This window comes from Sinohyriopsis cumingii, chromosome 8 (assembly GCF_028554795.1).
Source record: "Sinohyriopsis cumingii isolate HCF-2022 chromosome 8, ASM2855479v2, whole genome shotgun sequence".
Taxonomy (NCBI): Eukaryota; Metazoa; Mollusca; class Bivalvia; order Unionida; family Unionidae; genus Sinohyriopsis; species Sinohyriopsis cumingii.
In genome coordinates this window covers 41,355,865-41,371,985 of record NC_142968.1, presented here as the reverse complement: position 1 = coordinate 41,371,985, position 16,121 = coordinate 41,355,865, and the positions used below count along the sequence as shown (strand labels likewise).

The 16,121-nt window shown below is 33.8% G+C and overlaps 1 protein-coding gene across 3 annotated transcripts in view; it reads right to left on the bottom strand.

Annotated features, from left to right (window-relative positions):
• The window catches only part of LOC149793348 (uncharacterized), a 238,037-nt gene that overhangs the window by 127,013 nt on the left and 94,903 nt on the right, over positions 1-16,121 (bottom strand). The window lies entirely within an intron of this gene.

Sequence of the window (16,121 nt, the reverse complement as noted above, 5' to 3'; positions counted from 1 at the left end):
GTGAATTCAACTCACAAGCAAGAAAATCAAGAAAACATGGCAGCTGTCCACAATGCAATAAGGAACTTAGAAAAGTACTTCAAAACAAAGAGATTTGAGACAGAAGATCATTCCTTCAATGTTATTATCAGGAGGGTACCCAAGAATTTGACATGAGGAATATACAGTGAGAAAGAGTACCTGCTACATCAACTGTAATAACAGCCCTAAAAATCAGAAACCTGGACATCCTACAACAAATTTATTCTATAAACAGGAAAGGATATGAGGGATACATAATAAGACCCAGAGGGAACTTGCCAGTCCTACCAAATGGAGAATTAAACATTTTGGGAGATACAGTAGTAGTAAAAAAACTGGTACCACTCCTAAAAAAATCAAGAAGCAGACAGGAGAACTCCACTTATCTGACATTCCCATGGAGATACACCTAAAAGATACAGCTGACCAGTTTGAAAATAAATTTGGCATAAAGGTGGAAAATCAAGATTGCCGACCGTCCCAGGATTTTCAATATATACCGGGATTAGAATACTAGAAATTGAAAAGACAAAACTTAGAGGAATTAAAGGGGCTTTCTACTTACATGGATTTTTGACAAAAGCTTGGTATAAGGGATGCATACACCACAGTGAGTGTAATAGATGTGGAGAGATGGGGCACACTCCACATAAATGCCCCCATTCCCCAGCATAGACCCACATGGGGAGAAGGGAAAATGAACAAATTTACACTGCAACGCTGGAAATTTTCCCAACTGTTAGGCAACATGACCAACAAAAAGAACCACCAGGACAATAAGAAAATCATAAACAAGAGGCAGTAAAACAGAAACAACAACACCATGAGGAAAAACAAAATTTAGAACAAAGGCAACAGCAAAGGCAACAAAATGGACAAAAACAACTTCAATGGCAGCAAAAAACAAAATCAGAAACAAGAGATGGAGCAACAAAAACAACACAAAAAACAAGAAATCAATGCTCAAAACACCAACAAGGAGAACAACTACACCAACTAAAACAAATGTAAGTCCAGCAAAAACAACAAAAACATTATGGTGCAAAAACAGACGAAATCCAAGTAAAACAAAGGATGGGAGAAAAAACAAAGAAACAAACACAGCCAATTATTAAGAAGAAAAACACACAACAAGGGAAACATATATATTAGGTAGTGTTGCAGCCAGCTTAGGACGTATGTGTTATTTGTCAAAGTTTCGTTTTGCGAAGTTGAGGCAAGTTCCTCAAAAGAGAGAGGTGTTAAGAACCCACAAAAATAGAAAAATAAAGAGAGAAAAAAATTGAAGTCTGTTGTGCTAAAGTTCAGAAAGTGGCAAAACACAAGCCTGTTATGGCGACTAAAGCAAAAAATGTTGGACAGTCAAAGATGTCCAGTCTCAAAGACTTAAATAACCTGTCTGAAACAGATATTGAGCTTTTGAAGAGAACAAAAATTTGGGTCTAGATGAAATGCAGCCTGTTATGGCAGATGACAATGAAATTTATGCCCTCTTTGGTGAACGCTTACCTGAATTACATGTAGAAGTTGAAAATGAAGGGCCATATAGCGATGTTGATGTTACCACAGCAGAGGGTCATGCAACTAGACAACTCAAGCAAATTTCTTTGAGTGTGAAAAATAAATGGGGCATTGTTTGATACTTTGCAGCCTGATTACAACTGTATTTCTACTACCAATGCTGATAATATGTGGCAGTTACCCAAACTGAAAACTCCCCAAAAAGGAGAGCCAATACCTAAATCCTTAGCAGAGCTGATTAGTACTGCATGCACTTCTATATGTGCAACAGATGATATTGTACAGAAGTACAAGATCCCAGAAAACTGTGATATGTTGGGTCCCCTGCTTGTTAATCAAGAAATTTGGAATGACCATAGCAAATGAGTTCACTCTTAAGACAAAGCCTTTAGAGATATACAAAATCTTGTTGAAGCAGGCATTATGCCAATTGTCTAATTAGTAGAATTACTAAAGTCTTAGATTGCCACAAACGAAAAAGCAAAGATCCTTATTTCAGATGCTATTACACTTATAGGTCAGGAGCAATATCATGTCTCCCTAAGAAGGAGGTAAATGATTTGACCACATTTGAAAAGGAAATATTCCAATCTTTGTAATATTCATACCTCCACAACGTACATGCTTTTTGGGAATGATGTGGCCAAGGAAGTTAAAAGATGTGACACTGGGTTTGCGCTTTGATGTATTTAGCAGATGTTTTGTTGTCAGTCTTTAAAGATGCTATGTATACATGTGAGGCTGAAGGCTTTACAGAAAATAATTAACCCCCCATCCAAGAATTTGTGAAGCATAAGGGGCATTATTGGAGTAAAGCCGGAGGCTGAGCATTTATACACTGTTACATGTTTAGGCTTCAATAAACAGCAATACAGAAAAAGGGAAAACAACAAGCTTTTTAAAATTTAACAAATAATTTATTTTCCTGGGAAATTCTGTAAAAATGGAACAAAAATGAGAAGAACTTACAGTTTCAAGAACCAAATCCAAAACTAATCTAAGAATAATCCACGAATTAAATTGCAAAAGTCCTAGTAATAAATGTCCTAATAATGTCAAGTTCGAATCCTGATGGAAAATCCAAGATGGATGACGTATGCTGTAGTCAGTACTGTGCTTATCTACAGTTCCTTGTAGAAATACAAATAATGGCACTCTGGTATTGGAAATCCAAATTAAATATTTTAAGCAATGTCTTTCCAAAATTTCTGTGTGAGCACTCCTCAAAATATTTCCAGAGAATAAAGAATTAATCCTTTTGAAGAAAATTATAGCTCAAGATCTGGCTACAACAAATTAACTTGACATTAGTGTGAAAAGCCCCAAAACTGAGAAATCTCTCTCAAAACAAAGGTTATATTGTATCATAACACACAGTTCTGATATTCCCCCAAGCTGGGAAATCAGAAGGGGGGTCACATGATCATGTTTATATCATGTACACAGAATATGGCCTTGATTAGACCAATAATTGTCTCTAAGAAATAAAAAATAAAGAATGTAATCACATCATGACCTTGGAAACAACCAATTATTTTAAAATAAAATAGAACTTTGTTTACTAATTTTGAATCAAGGTCAGAATTTAGATCAACACCTGGTGTTTATAAACTAACATTCAAGGTCAAACAATTTTCTGAAAAGTATCATCTCTGGTGAAAAAATTTACATTATAATAGAATACAAAATTTAAAACTGACAAACAATTAAATTAATAATAAACATGAATTAAATCAGATATACTTAACAACACGTACCCATTCTTTGTTGCAAGTTGAGATTTTACTACAGTGGGGTTTTCCCTCCCTGTCTTTTATAGACAACAAAACACTTCACTTTAAACTATGAGATACCTTGTGTGGGTGGCTTGTTTATGTAAGATTCTTCAGGTGACACATCATGTGACTGATAAAAAAGTTTCCTTTTCTTTGAAGAGCACCTGTTTCTGCCAATGACAGAGTAACATGCTATGTATACATGCGCAGCCTCTGGCTTGATTCCAATAATGCCCTTCATCCTTCACAAATGCCTGGATGAGGGGTTCATTTTCCAACTTATCATTATTGCATACCCTATATTATCATCACACAAGTTGTGTAATATTTCCTACATTACCACTGCAAATAAACCAGCAATATCACAGGATATGAAACAATGATACCAAACAAAACTATTGGAATTGAAAAACCTCTAAAAAGCATCCAATGGTTTTTCTAAATAGCAATTTTAAAGAGAAGTGAAAATATGGCATTGTCACATTTGCTAAAGTCAGATGGGACAATACAAAATATTTTCACCCCTTCAGTGAAATATTTCTTTATACAAGTTAATATAAGTTGATATTCTTTTTATGATATATTTGATGGTGAAAAATTCCACTGCATGGATTTTTCCCATATTGTCATTGCCAATGCAGTCAATGCTGTAGACGAGTAAGACAAATTACACAACAGTATAAGGAAGTTCCAAATAACTGTAATAATTCAGGATAATGACTTGTACACATTTTTCCCTACCTCTATTGCAGAATTTTGTGAAATTATTTCTTGTTTGTATTAAAAAAACGGAGTGGTTTCTTGTAAGCAAACATATCACTAACATTGTTCGGGTGAGTGTTACTAAGCATCACAGAATGGTGCACTCTTACAGCTCTCAGAATAAAACATCTTTAAAATTCATCTTTTAATTACTGTGTATACTGAATATGCTCACTTATGAGTCCAACTGCAAACTGCACAGATCTAGATCTGATGTCACATAATGCGCCATCAGATCTGGGTCTATGCAGTTTGTTAGAAGCAATCAATAGAACAATACAGACCCTAATCTGCAGGCACTTTATGTTATGGCAGATCAGGATCTTTGTTGTTTGCAGTCTGACTCAACTAATAAGTGGGTACATAAGGTACTTGCGTATAAGTCAAGTCCAACTAAAAACTGAATAGACTCAGATCTTCTGCAACATAATGCACCATTAGATCTAGATCTAGGTCTCAGCAGAACAAGTTAAACAAAACATGATATGCCAGGACATTATGCTACTGCAGAACACAGCTAATAATGATTTCAGTTGAACTTACTTATACAGGAGTACAGACGGTACATGTATTCTGAAGTTACCTGTTACATTCTGACTTTTTATTTTGCTATTTCTGCATTCCGATGTGAATTTTGTGGCCTTAATAGGCTGCCAGTTGGGCTTGGTAACAGATGCTGCACCCAAAATTTTGACTCACATGGTTTCAGTTGGCAAGTGGCACTCATCCATGCCCAATTTCTTGACTGTTTACAGGTACGAGTCTGAGGAGTCTTAATATTGCTAGTTAACCAAGTTTTAGTATAATAATCAATTGAGAGTTTTACTTTAAACTTGTATCCTTTGATGCTTAATTTTGTCAACAGGTGACACTGAATATCAATATAAAGAGGTCAAAGTAAGTTTGGTAAGATTTTGCATAATCAGATTTCTTGATGAATTTATTTATAAATGAACAGTGTAGGCACATTTTATTATGATCAGTCTATAGAGAAATAAAAGAAAAAAGAAAGAAATATGGAAAAAATATATTTTCTAAGGGTTGTCATATTTCCTAAATTGAAAAAGAAAGTAGTCTGGAGGTGATATTGCCACAGTGGCATTACCACTTTTATTGTCACTGTGGAGATATTCATATTTCTCACATTGACGAATTTCAATATTCAATTATCAAATATATAATAAAAATTAAAATCAGCACATAATATAGTTTTCAGTAAAGAATTTGAATAAATTAGGCTTTAAATTTTGACATAACTTTTATAGTTATTAACCATTGCATTTGATAAGCTAGATATCAGGTTTTTATGTAAAAAGTTTTATGTTGGACAACTTTTGAGAACTAGGTATCGTAGGAGTGTAACACTGTTCTCTAGGTTATTATCCCTGATGGTTTCTATGACAACACATACAAGTTTTTGTATTGCGTATCAATCCTGCTTAATACAGTTATCATTCTGTGTTCAAATAAATATATCACTAAGTGAAGAAAAATAAATACTTTTCCCTTCATCTGATGGTACAGAAAGATTTATTTAAAGTATGGTACAGAATGATTTATTTAAAGTAAAGTAAATGTAACTTTAGACTGGAAAAAAAAAAAAAAAAAATCAGCAAAGGAAGATATATAACTATATGCATGATTAGCTTTCCCCATCTAAAGTAACCTGTCATCTGAAACTAGAGGAATGGTGAAAAATTTGCTCATACAAATATGCCACCTGATTCTTTGAGATTAGTTGCATTCCCATGATTGTGTGATGGACAGCAGGACACCAGACATGGGGGTTCCTATACATCCCAACCTCATCGGAGGTTAGAGTATAATGAAGCAACCTGTAGCAGGCCTAATGAACTAGCACTAGATGCTTATATGATTTTAGTGTGCATGAATGGAAAATGTGGTGCAAATAAACCCAGTTTAAAGTATACAAAAAAACAAAGTTGTCAGTGGGTAGGAGTTTCTATGTGTTAATTCAATAAGATATAGCTACACCACTCCCTCAATAACTCACCCTCTGATAACTCGCAAACCCACATATAACACGGGTTCAGGCGTGGATCCCATTTTTTAAACCAAAAATAGCCCAAAAATGTATCCTTATTAGTTGAACATGGAGAAAATCATAATCAAAATTGGTAACATAAACTTTGATAAATCGTTGAAAATGGTAGATAGGACCTGGACATTTTAATCAATATCATGAAATATCAAATTAAAAAATATCTCATACAATCTTTTACATTTTCTTCCAAACGACATTCCTAATATACCGCAATTAACGATGTGTAAGGAAATTTTCATCAATGAAAATGTCACACCATGTGGAAGCAGTACTTTAATAAATAAATACAAATTAAATAACTTTTTATTAATTGAAATTTGTGTTCTAGTTCTATCTTTTAGTTCCTTTTAAGTATAATTGTCACAATTGCAATGTGTCCTCTTGTAATTAAACATAAAATTTATCAATCTACCATAACAGCTATGTCCGCGAGGATTTCTCTGAGAACCTAATTAAGTGCCAACCATGTTTTGATAACTGACTTGCGGAAGTATTTGTTGTATTGTTGCACTGAATTAAAAGCTGGCTTCCTTTGTATAATCGCATTATGTCTTTTGAATCAAATAAAGGAGGTGGAATAAATGAAATGTTAAAAGGCATGAAAATCCTGCAAATTTAAACTCTAGCGGCCCTGGTTGTATGTCGGGTGAACTCACTTCATTTGATCAATTGAACACTGCTAAAAAAGTTATTGTGTATGTAACATAAACTACCCTAAATTAACTAACTCTTTCATAACTGTGATCAAAGATAGCAATGCAGCCAAGTGAAATGAATACTTCGTAAAATAAAGAGCTTGATTTCACAGTTACAGACCATTGTGGACAAGCGAGTTTCCGAGAATTCTTGAACTGGCACTTAGAGATATCCTCAAGGATGATAAGAAGTTTCATTATTACTTCCAATTAAATCATGATATCAATATTGTACTAATTGAACTACACAAAAATTGAGTTTCAATGTAGACAATTGTCTCAAGAAATAAATGTTGCGAGTTTTTGAAAAAAGGACTCTCGTTTGGTGGTGTATCAACAGCTAGTTCCCTGTTCTGTGGAATCCCTATTTGGTATTATACTATTAAACACCACTATGGGAACCAGACTCATCAAGAAAACATGAAGCAATGATGTAATGCACAGATTTTTCATGTACATGATGGTTGTTGAAACCTGGTTGGACAATCTTTCACATGTTGGACAATTTGAAAATAAATGTTATTTAAACAGAATGATGAAAAACTTCTTTTTAGAAAAAGCGCATTATTAAAAATTATTATCAACATGAATGTAAAATGAGGACTCCATCATTAAACAGTCCAGTTCCTTAATGCCCCTCCTCCCCCCAGTTTTCTCAATGTCAAAGCAAATTGTTTTCAATTTTTGTAGGTCCCTCGGTAACTCACGCCCTCGCTTATAGCACAGTCTATGTTTGTGGACCCCTCTGTGTGCGAGTTATCAAGGGAGAGGTGTATGTGGGATAAATGCAGTTACAATAGTTCACAAAATAGTACATATAATAGTACCATATGTACTGACTTATAAGATGAGTCCAACTGCAAATCGTACAGACCAAGATCTGCCATCACATAATGCACCAGCAGATCAGGGTCTGTGCAGTTTGCTAGAAATAATCAGTAGAACAAACATTATAGACCCTGATCTGCAGGTGCATTATACTATGGCATATCAGGATCTTTGTTGTTTGTAATTTGACTCAACTTAAAAGCAAGTATATATGGTATAGCACATTTTCATTATCTGCTTGACTGTATAATCTTCTACCAACTGCAAACAGCATTAACCCAATTTGTCACTGAATACTGCAACTGACAGATCAGGATCTACACTGTTATTCTATCTTGATTTCCAAATGAATAGATTAAATCCTGATCTGCCTGAAAATCATTTGATGACAGAGTTGGGTGTATGTTGGTTGAAGTTGGGTGTATGTTGGTTTAAGTTGGGTGTACGTTACCATAAGTACTCACATAAATAACATCTAATAGCAAACAGCATAGACACAGATCTGCCACCATATAATGTGCTGAGTTATCTGGGTCTATGCAGTTTGTTAGGACTAATCAATAGAACAGTGTAGACCATGATCTACCAGCATATTATGCACTGGCAGATCAAGGTCTATGTTACATGCAGTTATATCTGACCTTGTAGCAATTATATATAAATTAATACTGGAAAATAGAATAACAGATGTTGAATAGGGCTGTGTATCAATTTATGATGCAGTGAACAAAGATAAGGTACAAGTCACCATTGTTTTAGCCAGGAGTAAATAATGTGCTATATTTTATACCTCTATTTCAATACTATAAGAATTGGAACTGTGTTGGTAAAACCATAAAAATTAGAAATGAATCCATATAATATGGCTGACTTTAGGAAATATGGTACAGTGGCCTTCATTAGTCAGATGGCACTACAGAAGCAGCCAGTTCACCTCATTCTGATTACCTAATCCTACTCCAAATTTTGAAATACCAAAACCTGTTCATTTATTATTATTATTATTATTATTATTATTATTTGTATCAATATCATGAGTACATCTTACTTTTTCTGTCATCAGTATTATTAGTCAATTTTGATTTTCACTGCTTTCATAAAATTAAGTTCCATCTGAATCTTAAAATATACCCTCATTATAGTGTTGTCCATGGGAGTTATGGAGTAATACTGCCCTATAGTGACAGCACTTTATCATTAAGTATATGATACAGCATACCCTCATTATAATGATGTCCACGGGAGCCATGAAGTAATACTGCCCTACAGTGAGAGCACCTTATAATGAAGTATATGATACAGTATTCCCTCATTATAGTGTTGTTCATGGGAGTTATGGAGTAACACTACCCTACAGCAACAGTCCATGTGTAGACTGCCTTGTAGTAAAAGATTCTTATAATGAAGTACATGATATAGTACTCTTTCATCATAAAGTTGACAATAGGAACCATGTGTTGACTGCCCTATAGTGAGAGAACTTTATAATGAAGTACATGATATTGTTCTCCTTCATTATAAAGTTGTCCATAGGAACCATGTGTTGACTGCCCTATAGTGAGATAACTTTATAATGAAGTACATGATATTGTACTCCTTCATCATAAAGTTGTCCATAGGAACCATGTGTTGACTGCCCTATAGTGAGAGAACTTTATAATGAAGTACACGATACAATATTACTTCATTATAATGTTGTCCATGGGATGGAGTAATACTATTTTTACTATTGTTATTTTTTGCTATCTCTTTTTTATTGATCAGTTTAAAGCCTAGGGTGACTATTTATCTATTTATAGTGTTTTTAACAATTGTTATTTCTTACTATCCCTTTCTCTGATCAGTTTCCTATGTACTAGGCTGTAAATGTGGTCAATAAATTTAAAATATGCATTCACGCCTTCACTTGTATAAAAAAATGAAAGCATATAAAGTTATTATTCAGCAGGCATGCCTTTCAATATTGTAAAAATAATTGCATATACAGTCATTATTCAGTATATATGTCCTTCAGTCATGTAAAAAATACAAGCATATGCAGTCATTATTCAGATTGTATAATATCATATAATAACCAGACAAGCAGTACCCATGTTGTTCACAACTGGGCATACTTCACACAAGGGCAAATATCATATGCTGATTTCTGTGACTGGCACAACTGGGCATACTTCACACAAGGGCAAATATCATATGCTGATTTCTATGACTGTCACAACTGGGCATACCTCACAGAAAGGCATATATCATATGCTGATTTCTATGACTGCAATACTAGGCATGCACCAAAGAATGGCAAATAACATACCAGTATGTTGATTTCTATCAGAGGAAAGCTGATTTTCTTTGCAACTAAGTTTTGGAATATTACATAAATTTAAAATGCATTTTTTAAGACAGGATGGTGATATTAAAATTTCATATATCTTTGCAAATATAATTAACTCCTGGCTGAACAATACTAACTTCATTTATATATATCAGAACTATTTGTTATATTAATCATTGTGAGACATGAATGTAAACAAAGATGACCACTGGGGATGGGGTAGTGTTTACAGAATTTGTGTGTTTCAAACTAGAATATGGATTCAAATTTTTGTTTCCTATCTTCAATTTATACGTATACAATGGTGGAAATGAAGCTGGTCACCTGGAATGCAAAATAATAGACCAATTATCTGATGATCTTTACCATATTTTACAGCTGTAATGGGGCAGATGATGTTGTTATTAATGTATATTCTGATTTGTCAATCCCTGCTACCATATTTTACAGCTGTAATGGGGCAGATGATGTTGTTATTAATGTATATTCTGATTTGTCAATCCCTGCTACCATATTTTACAGCTGTAATGGGGCAGATGATGTTGTTATTAATGTATATTCTGATTTGTCAATCCCTGCTACCATATTTTACAGCTGTAATGGGGCATATCAAATTGTTATTAATGTATACTCTGATTTGTCAATCCTTGCTTACGTTTGACCATATTTTACAGCTGTAATGGGGCATATAAAGCTGTTATTAATGTATACTCTGATTTGTCAATCCCTGCTACCATATTTTACAGCTGTAATGGGGCATATAAAGCTGTTATTAATGTATACTCTGATTTGTCAATCCTTGCTTACGTTTGACCATATTTTACAGCTGTAATGTGGCATATAAAGCTGTTATTAATGTATACTCTGATTTGTCAATCCTTGCTTACGTTTGACCATATTTTACAGCTGTAATGGGGCAGATGATGTTGTTATTAATGTATATTCTGATTTGTCAATCCCTGCTACCATATTTTACAGCTGTAATGTGGCATATCAAATTGTTACTAATGTATACTCTGATTTGTCAATCCTTGCTTACGTTTGACCAAATTTTACAGCTGTAATGGAACATATAAAGCTGTTAGTGATGTATACTCTGATTTATCAATCCTTGCTACCATATTTTACAGCTGTAATGGGGCATATAAAGTTGTTATTAATGTATATTCTGATTTGTCAATCCCTGCTACCATATTTTACAGCTGTAATGGGGCATATCAAATTGTTACTAATGTATACTCTGATTTGTCAATCCTTGCTTACGTTTGACCAAATTTTACAGCTGTAATGGAACATATAAAGCTGTTAGTGATGTATACTCTGATTTATCAATCCTTGCTACCATATTTTACAGCTGTAATGGGGCATATAAAGTTGTTATTAATGTATATTCTGATTTGTCAATCCCTGCTACCATATTTTACAGCTGTAATGGGGCATATCAAATTGTTACTAATGTATACTCTGATTTGTCAATCCTTGCTTAAGTTTGACCAAATTTTAATAAACTGCTCTTTGATAATGTTCAAAGTTAATTGTCTTCACCTTAACAAATATGGCCAAACAAGAAAATGTTTAGATATACAACACTCCCTCATTGTATGGCACTTCAGTATAACATTCTATGTTATAAGTAAAGTCGTTTTGTAGTAGTAATGTATACTACGTTATAAGGCAGTCTCACTAAAAGGTGGTCTACTCCACTTCCTGAGTGAACAGCATTATAATGAGGGAGTATTGTAATCATATGGTTTTAAATTTTTGTATATTTTTTTTATTAATACATTTTGTGGGGGGTACAGTGTATGTCACAGATTGATAATTATTTTCAGGTGATACTAAAGTGCATCTCTTGGCATGATTTTAATAAGATTAAAATGTTCTCTGTACAAAAAAATAACTGGACACAAACATAAAGATGAATGTTTTGGACTGACAGTGTACAAACAATGATTATACACAACAATCATCTGGTACTTAAATGTGGTCAGCATTGTTTGCATTCATACATGTATCAAGTCTGAGCATTATTACTTATACTACAAAATTAAGAAGTAATTAAATTGATATATTAATAGGAAAAGACTGATATATATATATATATATAATACTTGCCATATAAATGCCAGGGAGTTTCTCCTAGTATAAAGTAACCAAGAAATATCAGATTCATTCCCCAAAAATATGACAAAATAATCAGATATTTCTAATTTTTGTACATATATAAGATTAATCAAAGATCTAGGATAACTGAATGTAATGATATTCTGTATGTTGAATGGTTGTTGATCTGTTCTGGCTGCAAGAATATGCTGTATTGGAGATGTATTACTCATGGAGAAAGGGCAATAACTTCAACAAAAATTGGATCTGAAAGGACAAAACCTTCAAAAAGCATGTCTACGTGTAACAGGCATGATACCTATCAAATGCCACCCTGGTACGTTTAAGAGAGCTTGTAAAAAGTAATATCCTATGTTGAGATGTGAAATTAATTGTCATGGGTCATAACTCCATTCAAAATGGAATTGATGAGACAAATGATATTAAAGGTACATCTAGGTTTACGACACAATGTACACATCAAACTGCATCAGAATGCGTTGAACAACTCTGAGCTATGATGGTTACAAAGATCTGCTTTAGTGGATGTATAATATTGATGAACAAAAGACAACAGACAATTCACCTACCAAACAGCATTCAATTATTTGTAAGGGTTACAAAGCTATAATGGTCACAAGAAGTGTGAATGGACACTTGGACAGACAAATAGATGGTAATGACGATTACTATAGTGCTCCAGTATCTTAATGTAGAGCCATAATTAGGCATAGGACATGCCAATTCATTTACACCTGAAAAAACCGGCAAGGTGGCACATAAACAAAACACTTCAATTCCACAAAAATGTGTCATGCTAAATCAGGAACACTAGCTCAGCCTTACCAAGTCGGAGTGCTAAGGGAAAAAATAAGATTGTATCTTAGCAAAGCAAATATTTCTCTCATGTCCTATCTATCTTTCTTCAAATATCATAATGTTTCTTTAAACAGAAAATAGAGAAATTTACAGTAATTAAAATATATAAATACGAAATCAAGGTGAAGAAACCTCTATATATACTCTGCCATAGAACCTATGAAGAAGAAAAATAAAAACACAATATGATAACATTACAAGTGTTCTACAAAACTCTTGTATAATGAGACACTTTATTTTCATGGGTTTCAACTTTTATGATTTAGGTAAAATTTGTTGATCTATCATTTACACATACAAAACAAGTATAAAGAATCATCTTGATATTTTTTTTCCATGCATTCACAAGTAAACAACCTGTATTACAGTAAATAAGTCGATTAAGTTATTCATTACTAACATCTGGCATAATTGAGATCTTTAAAAAAAATGCCTTCTTTTTCCACACATGTCTGAATTAGCACATTTAACACCACTTCTGCAATCTTAAGTAATTAGGTTCTCGTGTGTTCTTAAAGACTGCTTATAATCAAAGCATAAAGTTCTCGACAATTAAGAATTAGGTGCCTGAACAATGCCAATGATTGTAAATACCTTTTGTTCAGAACAATGATGCCAAAATTGCCCATGGGAACCCCTTGTTGCTCAGCAACATTAACCTTGTGGTCCGTAATTGGATCCATAAAGTTTGGATGTATGCTGGTGTTATTTATTAATATACAAATTGTGATGGCTGGTGTCGAAGGAATTGTTACAAAATACATTAAAACATAAACTCCAAAGACACAGACAGTGGAGTTGTACATTCAGATCAGGTCTCAGTTGACCTGAAAACATCTACCCTTAAGCCAGTTCACCCTAAGTGGCTTAAACTGCACACATGACAAAGTAGCACCCTGTAGAGACCTGACTGAAATGGGTTTTGAGAAAGCAGAATTATCCTGCTGATTGTTTATTTAACATTTAGATGATATGTATAAATAAATGGGAATATTATGTGCTTTGGGAAATAACTAAGGACACAGACAGTGAGTAAAACCGTATTTACAGTATGCATCAAGTAGAGTCATTACAACCTTACACAAGTTTTCCTCATCATAAATGTACTTTTTTTTCTATTTGTATATTTCACATTCTCACCACTATTGATAGCATGGAATTAAAACAAGGAAAGCAGTAGGAGATACTTTTCACTGCAGGTGGGTGGAGGTGAATATCAGCTTGGTCGATATTTTATAGTGACTTTAAATTTAGTCTACCTCATCAATGAGAACCATACAAATTGGAACTCAACGAATTTAAAATGTTTCAAAATATGAACTGTGAATGGAGTTACAGTGATACACAGAAGACAATTTGAAACCTTATACACCTGAGTTACGATGATACACAGAAGACAATTTGAAACCTTATACACCTGAGTTACGATGATACACAGAAGACAATTTGAAATCTTATACACCTGAGTTACGATGATACACAGAAGACAATTTGAAACCTTATACACCTGAGTTACGATGATACACAGAAGACAATTTGAAACCTTATACACCTGAGTTACGATGATACACAGAAGACAATTTGAAACCTTATACACCTGAGTTACGATGATACACAGAAGACAATTTGAAACCTTATACACCTGAGTTACAGTGATACACAGAAGACAATTTGAAACCTTATACACCTAAGTTACAGTGATACACAGAAGACAATTTGAAACCTTATACACCTGAGTTACGATGATACACAGAAGACAATTTGAAACCTTATACACCTGAGTTACGATGATACACAGAAGACAATTTGAAACCTTATACACCTGAGTTACGATGATACACAGAAGACAATTTGAAACCTTATACACCTGAGTTACGATGATACACAGAAGACAATTTGAAACCTTATACACCTGGGTTACGATGATACACAGAAGACAATTTGAAACCTTATACACCTGAGTTACGATGATACACAGAAGACAATTTGAAACCTTATACACCTGAGTTACGATGATACACAGAAGACAATTTGAAACCTTATACACCTGAGTTACGATGATACACAGAAGACAATTTGAAACCTTATACACCTGAGTTACGATGATACACAGAAGACAATTTGAAACCTTATACACCTGGGTTACGATGATACACAGAAGACAATTTGAAACCTTATACACCTGAGTTACGATGATACACAGAAGACAATTTGAAACCTTATACACCTGAGTTACGATGATACACAGAAGACAATTTGAAACCTTATACACCTGAGTTACGATGATACACAGAAGACAATTTGAAACCTTATACACCTGAGTTACGATGATACACAGAAGACAATTTGAAACCTTATACACCTGAGTTACGATGATACACAGAAGACAATTTGAAACCTTATACACCTGAGTTACGATGATACACAGAAGACAATTTGAAACCTTATACACCTGGGTTACGATGATACACAGAAGACAATTTGAAACCTTATACACCTGAGTTACGATGATACACAGAAGACAATTTGAAACCTTATACACCTGAGTTACGATGATACACAGAAGACAATTTGAAACCTTATACACCTGAGTTACGATGATACACAGAAGACAATTTGAAACCTTATACACCTGAGTTACGATGATACACAGAAGACAATTTGAAACCTTATACACCTGAGTTACGATGATACACAGAAGACAATTTGAAACCTTATACACCTAAGTTACGATGATACACAGAAGACAATTTGAAACCTTATACACCTGGGTTACGATGATACACAGAAGACAATTTGAAACCTTATACACCTGGGTTACGATGATACACAGAAGACAATTTGAAACCTTATACACCTGAGTTACGATGATACACAGAAGACAATTTGAAACCTTATACACCTGAGTTACGATGATACACAGAAGACAATTTGAAACCTTATACACCTGGGTTACGATGATACACAGAAGACAATTTGAAATCTTATACACCTAAGTACACATTTAAAGTACATTATCTAATACTGAGATTTCTGAAGAAGTCCAATGTAAGAGGAGAAAAGCAGTAACTAAAGCCTAGGTTGTGTACTGGCAGTTTATTGTCAGAATTGGCCTGGATTTAAGAATATTTTGCCATTAAAAT